Source organism: Ovis canadensis, chromosome 26, assembly GCF_042477335.2.
Source record: "Ovis canadensis isolate MfBH-ARS-UI-01 breed Bighorn chromosome 26, ARS-UI_OviCan_v2, whole genome shotgun sequence".
Taxonomy (NCBI): Eukaryota; Metazoa; Chordata; class Mammalia; order Artiodactyla; family Bovidae; genus Ovis; species Ovis canadensis.
The window spans coordinates 30280408-30290722 of record NC_091270.1 but is presented as its reverse complement, the minus strand read 5'-3'; the positions used below and the strand labels follow the sequence as shown (position 1 = coordinate 30290722).

At 45.5% G+C, this 10315-nt stretch overlaps 1 long non-coding RNA gene across 1 annotated transcript; it reads left to right on the top strand.

Annotated features, from left to right (window-relative positions):
* Window positions 1–1427: 1427 nt before the first annotated feature.
* Window positions 1428–8402, top strand: LOC138431060 (uncharacterized). The gene is made up of 3 exons (XR_011253516.1): window positions 1428–1756; window positions 2037–2125; window positions 7994–8402. It is a non-coding gene; the product is annotated as an uncharacterized lncRNA (long non-coding RNA).
* Window positions 8403–10315: the final 1913 nt, after the last annotated feature.

The following is a 10315-nucleotide window of genomic DNA, read 5'->3' as shown; positions in this document are numbered from 1 at the left end:
GTTGGTCATTCACCGGGACTTTAGTCATAGCTGTACTGTTTTAAGTTTTTACCAAGTGCATGTGTTGGCTGATTGCATATGTAGTTTAAAAATATTTGAAAGAATGATTGCAAAGCTTTGGCTACGCTAATATTTATGGAGGCATTACTTGGAGTAGCGAAAATTTGGAAATAACCTAAATGTCCAACAGCAAGAAATATTTCATGGGATATCTCATGACGGATTACAACACAACCATCCAAATAATATTTACAAATCTAGTAAATAACTGAGGGGGAATGTTCACAGTGATTGTCAAGGGGAAAAGGCAGATTAGCCAACAGTGTGTACATTATTAAATACCTGTTAACTGAGTAGTCCAAAGCAGGCATGTAAGATCACAAAATGTGAGAGTGCTAGCCAAAAAGCTTTTTAAAGCTTCATTAAGACCAAAGTCAACAATATCGGTGATTGACATGATGATCCCCAGTAAGATGATGGAGTAACGGAGGGCTAGAGAAACTGAGGAAGAAGAAAGTGTGGCCAGGCAGCCGAGTGGAGGATGTGAGTGAAGTGCTAATGGCGCCACTGGGGATGGGCCCATCACAAGCGCTCTTTGTTCAGGACCCTTCTGGAGTCAGGATCAAGCTGGGGTCGGCCCAGCTGCACCCAGATCTGCCGCTTCACCGGATGCGATCAGTCTGGGGGTGGTCTGGTCCCCTTCCTCTTCCTACTGGAAGATCTACTCAGAGTAGAGTGTGACCTTCCCCTTCCCACTTTGCTGGATGCATGCATGCTCAATCACTGAGTCGTGTCCAACTCTTTGTAACCCCATAAACTGTAGCCTGCCAGGCTCCCCTGCTCATGGGGTTTCCCAGGCAAGAATACTGGAGTGGGTTGCCATCTACTTGTCCGGGAGTTCTATCTGACCCAGGGATGGAACCCACGTCTCCTGCATTGGCCAGAGGATTCTTTACCACTAGCGCCACCTGGGAAGCCCTCGCTTGGCTGGACAGTAACGTGCCTCCTAGGTGCGACTCCCTGGCACACAGAGCCCCAGGCCTCCTTCTGAGGGCAAAGCCAGGTGGTTGACACCTACAAGCCCCGTTCCAGTGGCTCATCGAGAAACGGCTCATCTTCATTCAGTCATGAAAACTCTCACACAATACGGCGAGGGCCCCTTTGAAAGTCAAAAATGAATGTTAGAAATTCTGTTCACATAGCAGAATTAGTCAGAGAGAAACCGTTCAATGGAATAGATTTTACATTATGGAAAAGGAACAGAAAGAAAGAAGAGAGAACAGAGAGAAAAGAGGCGGATGGGAAAGAAGAAAGAGAGAGAGAGAGAGAGAGACTATAAATCTCGAGGAGAAAAAGACCAGAGAGGTCGCCATAGTCACAAAGGATGGTGCGCTTCAGGTTTAACCGTGCCCCTCCCCCACCGCCCCACCCCAGCAGCCCTGGAACTTGAGTGAGAGCTGGTGTTCTCCGAGCTGGTGGAGGGTGGGAAGAGCTCATCTTAGCAAGATGAGCTAAGGGGACAGAGAAAGAGTCCAATTTGAAAACGCAGGTGGAAAGTAATCTGGGTCCTAAGTGCCAGCAGCTGTGGTTAAAACAATTAAGCAACCCAGCAAACAAATCGGCATCTTAGCTTGAGTCTGGGGCTAGAGTATGGGAAGAATAAATGGGGGGAGAGGGAGGCAGAACAAGGAAGAAGCATTTCTGATGCAGGAGGTGAACTTCAGGTGCTGGGAATGATTCTAGAAACCGTGACCTTGTGAGTTCATTTCTTTTTTTAAAATTTATTTATTTTTTGAATTTGGAGGATAATTGCTTGACAATGTTGTGTGGGTTTCCGTTGTACAACGGGCCTCAGCTCTAAGTATACAAGCACCCGCTGCCTCCTGAATCTCCTTCAACTTGTTTTCTTTCATCGCTCATTTTTCCTCTGCTGTTTTAAAATCTCTTTCCCCCTTCCTGCTTTTATACCTGCATGAAGTAGTTATCCTCCACGAAGGGGACAAACAGTTTCAAGTCCCTCCTTGGTTTCATAACAGGTGGTGCCTTGCACAGGAAGAGACAGGTGGGCTGGGAGAGAAGCTGTTTGCCCACGGTCTGCAAACTTGGAGAACTGCAGCCCGGACAGGTAGGAGGACTGGTGAGACCTGCATGCCAACTTCAGAGATCAGAATAACACTCTGCTTTGTTTCTGTGGTCAAGCTTGCAAACATATTTAAAACTTATCTGGGTGATTTGTCAATGGACTTACTTAAACAGTTTACGTCCTAACTCTAAGTAAGAATAGGTCTGTGCCTTTGAGCAATACTGACACCCAGTGTTGGAATTTTTAGAACTGAAAGGGAGGAGGAAGAAGAAATGCTAAATATAACTGCTCTCATTCACTGAAGTTCACTGCACCAACTGAGGTTCAGTAAGGCGAAGTGTTGATGGACTGGTCCTGTCTTCTTGTTCTGCACAAGGCTCACTACTTAAAAGCCAATGTGTGTGTCAGGGGTAAATTTTGGGAATTGTTTTTTTTCTACAAAAAAACAATTTTTTTCGTAGAAAAGATTGTTTAGAGGCCAACAAGTGTTCAATAAGTAGGATACTAATTTTTTTGGTTTTCAAAATTAGTATTTAACTTGTTGAGGATTACAAAAATTTAAACATAAGCTATTTCTCCCTTAAGTGTTGAAGTTCAACTTCCAAACCCCATTGTTTTATTTATTAGTACAAGTAACATTCTCAACAATCATACAGTCAACTGAAAGAACAATGCACAATGTAAGACCTGTGAGTTTCAGTGTTTTTCAGGGACCTTACTGAGGGTTAAGCCCAGGAAACAGCCTCTTAGTAGCTCAGAGGAACTGATCTAAAGGGGTAGGGGAGGAGCCAACGTATATATGAATTTTTTTTGGCTAGGAAAATACATGTAGTCAAACGTACATCTTTTTTTTTTTTTTTCTAAATCTATTTATTTGGTTGTACTGGGTCCTAGCTGCAGTCATACAGGATCTTCCGTCTTTTGTGGCATGCGAACTCTTAGTTGCAGCACGTGGGATTTAGTTTCCTGACCAGGGATCGAAACCAGGCCCCCTGAGTCAGGAGCACAGTCTTAGCCACTGGACCACCAGGGAAATCCCCAGACATACATCTCAGTAAAAGACGACTGTTTACCTCAAAGAGCAGACAGCTCAGATTAATGATCTTTGTGCTTTTCTGTGTTTGGGAAGATACATGAATCTGGAATCATTGGAATTTTTCCTGAGATATGCATCTTAATTATCTGTGCACTCCTTTATCCAAAGCACAGAATGCCTCATTCTTATTTTTTCCATCCTGAATTCCCACCAGGGTGCACAGTTGGTGAGCCACTGCATGGGTTGTGGCTTAACCTTTTATACACCTGGATGATGAGTGACACTGTTCTTTTGTTGTTGTTCACAATATCCACTATTCGGGAAAGTCTGTCAATAAGCATATACTTATATATGAAGTGAAATGGAGCAATTTAAATACTTAAAAAGAAATCTGAATATTAAAGAAGTGGGACAGTGCTCTTATATTTAAGGAAGCTAATTATGTTTTTCATGCCTGTGAGTGTGCGCGCTCAGTCGCTCAGTTGTGTCTGACTCTTTGCAACCCCCTGCGAGGCTCCTTATCCACGGGATCCCCTCAAACACCGTCATTTCATTTACAAATTTATTATATTCAGATATCTTTTTGAGCACATCTAATGGAAAACCCTTTCCAGATATCTTATAATAACTTTTAAACATAAGATAAAATAAAAATATACATAAGGCAGTTTTTTATTTTTATTTTTTAATTTTTTAAAATTTTATTTTATTATTATTATTATTTTTTTACTTTACAATATTGTATTGGTTTTGCCATACATCAACATGAATCCGCCATGAGTGTATACGAGTTCCCGATCCTGAACCCCCCTCCCACCTCCCTCCCCGTACCATCCCTCTGGGTCATCCCAGTGCACCAACCCCAAGCATCCTGTATCCTGCATCGAACCTGGACTGGCAATTTGTTTCTTATATGATATTATACATGTTTCAATGCCATTCTCCCAAATCATCCCACCCTCGTCCTCTCCCACAGAGTCCAAAGGACTGTTTGATACATCTGTGTCTCTTTTGCTGTCTTGCATACAGGGTTATCGTTACCATCTTTCTAAATTCCATATATATGCGTTAGTATACTGTATTGGTGTTTTTCTTTCTGGCTTGCTTCACTCTGTGTAATAGGCTCCAGTTTCATCCACCTCATTAGAACTGATTCAAATGTATTCTTTTAATAGGTGAGTAATACTCCATTGTGTATATGTACCACAGCTTTTTTATCCATTCATCTGCTGATGGACACCTAGGTTGCTGCCATGTCCTGGCTATTATAAACAGTGCTGCGATGAACATTGGGGTACACGTGTCTCTTTCAATTCTGGTTTCCTTGGTGTGTATGCCCAGCAGTGGGATTGCTGGGTCATAAGGCAGTTCTATTTCCAGTTTTTTACCTAAATGACTCAAGATTGGTTTCAAACTGAAAATAATTATCTTGTTCCTTTCCAGTTAAAATCGTAAGTCTTGAACAGTTGGTAAGTCATCTTTTATTGCGGTGTTCTTAGATTTGTCAATAATGCTTCTACTGACATTGTCACCCTTCACAAGACCTCGTTTGTTGTGAATCAGTGCTTGGAGGTGCTTCCCAACTTATTTTCACGTCACAGTTTGGTGCTCGCCACGGGCATTTGCCATCTGTCTCTACAAGGATTAAGTCTTGAGCTGCTGCAGTGCTGACCTTCAACACCACCTGCAGGAGTTCAGGGAGGAGAGCAGAAATGTGCCACTCTGTGCTCAGGGAGAAACTGGCAGGACAGGTCTTCAGATGGTCAGCTATTCTCAGGAGCTGATTTTATGAACCCAATTCTTGTATCTCCTCCTATCTAGAAAAGCACTAAAATCCTTCTGTTAGTCACTGTTTATCGTGACTAGCAGAAACTTCATGAGACTAGTAGAAACCTTTTGGAAAAATATGTGCCTGATTGCACATATTCCCCCTTTACCAAAATCATATATATGCTATCCTCCCCCCAGTCCCATGCATTCTTTGGAACAGTTCTCAGAGCTATCTGAGGTGCTGTCTCCCTGCTTGCAGTCTTCATTCTGCCCCAAATAAAACAACTCACAACTCTCACTTTGTGCATTTTTTTTTTTAAGCCGACAGTATCATGGCCCACACGGCAAATGCTGACATTCACTCAACTACCGGGGTCCATGGAGAGGCTTCTCCAGGCTGGAAGTGACTGCCCAGCCCCGCCTGACCTTCCGAAGCTGAGGGTGCTGTGACCATCCCCAGGAGCCCACCGGCAGCCCTGTAATAGGCTGCGGTGCTCTCACTGGCTGGAATCTGGCTCTGGTTATGGGCCTGAGTGTGGACTGAAAGCACAACCTCAAAATGAGAAATATCACAGGTCACGCTTCAAAAAATGGAGATTATAGTTTCTGTCATTTAGAACAAATGAGTTACCAGCCTTTCAAAAGTAGTAGTCAGATTCCACACTAGCATAGTCATAAAACTACTCACCCGATACTCAGATGGGCGCAGAAAATGTGCTTCTCTCTGGCTCGTCTGATTATCTTTTGGAGCCCACCCCTACAGGGCAACAGGAAAAACCAACTACAGTCTGCTTAGAATGAATGAACTTACTCTGGTGCACTTCATCTGTCTGCAATAATACAAACTGCATGGAATTCTCCAGGCAAGAATACTGGAGTGGGTGTGCTGTGCTTAGTCGCTCAGTCGTTTCCGACTCTGTGCGACCCCATGGACTGTAGCCCGCCAGGCTTCTGTGTCCGTGGGGATTCTCCAGGCAAGAATACTGGAGTGGGTAGCCATTCCCTCCTCCAGGGGATCTTCCCAACCCAGGGACTGAAGCCAGGTCTCCCATTTCTCCTGCATTGCAAGTGGATTCTTTACCATCTGAGCCACCAGGGAAGCCCATAGACGGTCCCAGTTTCAGAAAAATGTTCAGTGCCTTTAACAGAAATGCTCAGGCTCTCAGTTTCCACTGTCTTCCCTGGTTCTTCTTCAAGATGATTCCTGTGTCCTGGATGGAGTGACCATTATAACTCATCCTCCATATGGGACACTTTAAAAGCACACACACACACAACTGGTACAACAAGCTGAGCATATAAAAGAGCACAACACTTTTCATAGCACCACCCGCTGCTCAGGGAACCATTGTTAGCAGCCTCTTTCCAAACATGTTCACTGCAGATGTGCAAACAGAAAGAAACCTGAGACTTGCAGGTGATACTTTTGTAATTAATAAATAGAATCACAATATGCCCCTTATTCTATATTATTTATAACCACATATGCCAGGCCAATTCAGGACATGCTTGAGATAGAAAAGAAGCATTAGAAGCGTGTGTGCTCAATCGTGTCTGTCTCGTTGCGACCCCATGGACTATAGCCCGCCAGGCCCCTCTGTCCATGGGATTTCCCTAGCTAAAATACTGGAGTGGGTTGCCGTTTGCTTCTCCAGGGGATCTTCCTGACCCAGGGATGGAAGCTGTGTCTCCCGCATCTCCTGCATTGCAAGTGTATGCTTTACCATTGAGGAGTGCCATTAACAGCTATTCTGGGATGACAAGCATGAAGGGGTGAAGATATATCCCTGGTAATGGAGGAGAGGCATGGCTCTTGTGACCTCACGGCACAAAGAATGATTGCATCCATTTCGCATCCTTTATTTACACACCAGTTTATGCAATAGAGTGAGCGGATGGGGTTCCCTCCTGCCCTGGTCCCTCTGGTGGGCTCCTAGCCTCATCTGGCCCTTTGGGGTGTTATGTTGCAGCGCGCACTGGAGTCTGGAGACCTGGTCGTTTTCTCTGATCTTGATGTCTGAAACCCCCAAGGCTTTTCTGAAGTGACCTGAGATCTCTGTTGATGAGTGGTATTCTTAACACAGCTGTGTTCCCTTCTGGTGGCATCTAGGACAGCTGGGCTTCATCAAGCCACAGGCAGGCCTAGGCATCCAGAAGTCCAGGCATCCAGGGCCTTGGGTTCTTTTGTCACCCACTTGCCATTACCTTGCACTGTTTTGGATGTAGCATTGAGCTGAAGGCTGGTGTTCCACAAAGACCTGGAGCTTCCCCTTCCTCTGCCCATGTTGCCGCCAAAATCTTGGCTTTCTCTGCCCACACACCAAAGCTGAGTTGAAAAATATGAAGACAGAGTTTGGAGAAAATAGGACGGTAGCTTTAATCCTCAGCTGGTAGAGGGTAGAACGCAGTAGGCACCTGCCTCAAAACTGTGCCCGCCTTCCATGAGGAACTGGGGGGATTATACAGATGAGGGCTTGCAGTCAGGGGTAGGTGAAAGGATCTTGTATTCTTCCTCTTGCCTTGGTTGGCATCAGGTAGCCTGGTAGTTGGGGCCATTGTCTTTTGGGTATTGTACCCTGACCTTCTTTCTGTAAGGCAAACAGAGAAAAACTACAAGGAGTGGTCTGCAAAGAGGGTGCTATAAAGCTGAGCAGCAGATACAGGATGTAATTAGCATAGAGGTCAAGGATAGTAGGGTTCCCCTGATGACTCAGTGGGTGAAGAACCTGTTTGCAGTGGAGACACAGGTTTGATCCCTAGGTCAGGAAGATCCCCTGGAGGAAGAAAGGCAACCCACCCCAGTATTCCTGCCTGGAAAACCCCATGGACAGAGGAGCCTGGTGGGGTACAGTCCACAGGGTCAAAAAGAGTCAGACTCTACTGAGCACTGGTGCAGAATGTAGCTCGTGGAGTTAGGGGCAGAAAAGCAAGCTTAGGTACAGACCACGGGTCAGTTAAAGGAAAAACTAGGAGTGATCAGGCCTGCTCACTGTTCTCTTTATCCTCTTTGTTCTCAGGAAAGAGAAGCAAAACTCATTCCTCCTTTTTCTCTTTTTATTTTATTTATTTATTTATTTATTTTTCCTCCTTTTTCTTTTTCACAGCAACACCCAGAGATGTGGATTTCCAACCCTAAGGTTCCAGCTTCCCTTCAGTGATCTCAGCGCTTCTACAGCTCCCCTCTTCCTAAGAGCTGGTCCTGAGAGAAAAGGCAAACCAAAGCCCCAGAGCTTGTCCTCCTTTACCTCCTTCCCTTCCTCCTGCAACCCCTCAGTCCTAGAAACGACAGGCCCTGGGCTTCCAATTTTCTCCTTGTCACTGCATCCTTCTGCCCAAGGATTACAGCCCAACCAGCGTAGCTGTCCCAGAAGGATGGGGGCGGGTACAGGTTCTCTATCTGTGTGGAAAATGATCTGGGTCATCTAATTTGGTTTTTGACCTACTAAAAATAATTAAGAAAAGTCTCTCTCTCCCAATAGAAATCAGTTTTCAAGCTGACTATGTTACTGCCGACACAAAGATGGTCAGTGTGGAGCAAAGCTGTCTTCTTATGGTAGACATCTGCCTTTCTCCCCAGGCACTCAGCTCAGGCTGTCCAAGGGCACAAGCCTTGAGTAGTCACTGTGAAGCAATGGTAGCATTGGGGGATACCCCGACCTGACACACTCTTGGGCTGTTACATGGGCGACTTACAGCCTCTGGGGTCAGGACCGGAAAGAAGGAAAGAAAAGTGAGAAAGGGGGCTCCCGCCGCCAACATCACTGCTGCTGTTGCAGTTCATCAAAACAAGAGCCTCAAACAGTTGCTGGAAAGTACCTTGAATGATCCCTTCGTAGAAACAAGAGCAGACAGGAAAAACTGCACAGTCAATTCTGGGCACCTTGCAAACCTCCTCCACTAACTTTTCTGCTTGTCCTCCCTTTATCTTGCTTCTCCCAGCAGCCGAGTTTCAGATCCTACTTCTCTTGGATTTGACTACTTCTCCCAGTGTTTGTGAAAATCAAGTCCTGTTCCCAGAGGTTTGGGAAAAAACTCCGACTCAGCTGGGGGAGGGCCCAGACAGAACATGGAAGAAGCACAGAATTTGGGAGAAGGTAGACCCACATCTCACGAAGAGTTGGACACGACTGAGTGAATTCACTTTCACTTTTCACTTTCATGCACTGGAGAAGAAAATGGCAACCCACTCCAGTATTGTTGCCTGGAGAAACCCAGGGACGGGAGCCTGGTGGGCTGCCGTCTGTGGGATTGTACAGAGTCGGACACGACTGATGTGACTTAGCAGCAGTAGACCCACATCTCAGGTCAATGGATGTCTGACCTACAAATGTCTAACCATTTACTTAATCTGAGACTCAGTTTCCCTGTCTGTAAAATGGGGTTAATATTATCTACTTAATGGGCTGTTGTGGGAATTAAAATATGCTCCTGGGTGTGATATCAGCTCTCTGTTGGAGAGACATATTGCTTGGAGAATTTCAGCCTTCCTCAAACTGTGCAGTTGCCTGCAGGTGTCACAGCTAGGCTCTTTTTGCTGATTTTTTTTTCCTGGCCACTTCCTGTAGAGTCTCAGAAATAGACTTTAAATTTATTCTTGGGAAGAACTGCTTTTATACCTAATTTCATGTGTAAGAGTTGATTAACATGTTCAAATGCAAAGAGCTCAAGACCATGAGTTCAAAAGCCAGCTAAAAGCCCCAACCAATATTCTGACTTTGAGAAAAATCACCCAACTTTCTGGAGGTGGGTTTACAAAGTGGAGGCTTAGGACCAGGTGGTCGCTGAGGTTCCTTCATCTGTGACACGCTCCGATTTCGTCTAACGTTTAAGAATGCAGCTGGCTGGTGTTTTTCCCTCCAGAATGTTCTCTGCCCAGCAGTTTGGTCACTGACTCCTCAGTCTTGCTCTTTAATGACTCAGATTCCTAGTCCCCAGCCCTCAGCTCCCAGGTCCCAGAATCCCCTCCATAGGCTGTATCTTCCAAGTTCCCTTTGTCAGTTCAGGCTTGTAAGGGAGGTTATACTCATGAGAGCCGGCAGATTCAGCTGAGAGAGGAGCCTTGTGGCTCCCCATTATTCTGAGGTTCTTCCTCTCCTTTTCTTTTGTATAGAAAACAGTCTTTCACACGTTTCCAGCATGATGCTCCAATGACATTTGACAGCTGTCCTAAACAGAGGCACCTTGGATTGTCCAAGACACCCATTCAAGACATTCTTTGAGGGCTTCCCTGGTGGCTCAGTGGTAAGGAATCTGCCTGCCAATGCAGGAGACATGGGTTCAATCCCTGGTCCGGGAGGACCCCACGTGTCTTGGAGCAACTAAGCCCATGTGCCACAACTGTTGGGCCTGTGCTCTAGAGCCCGGGAGCTGCAACTACTGCAGCCTGTGAGCCCCAGAGCCCATGCTCCAAAACAAGAGAGGCCGCT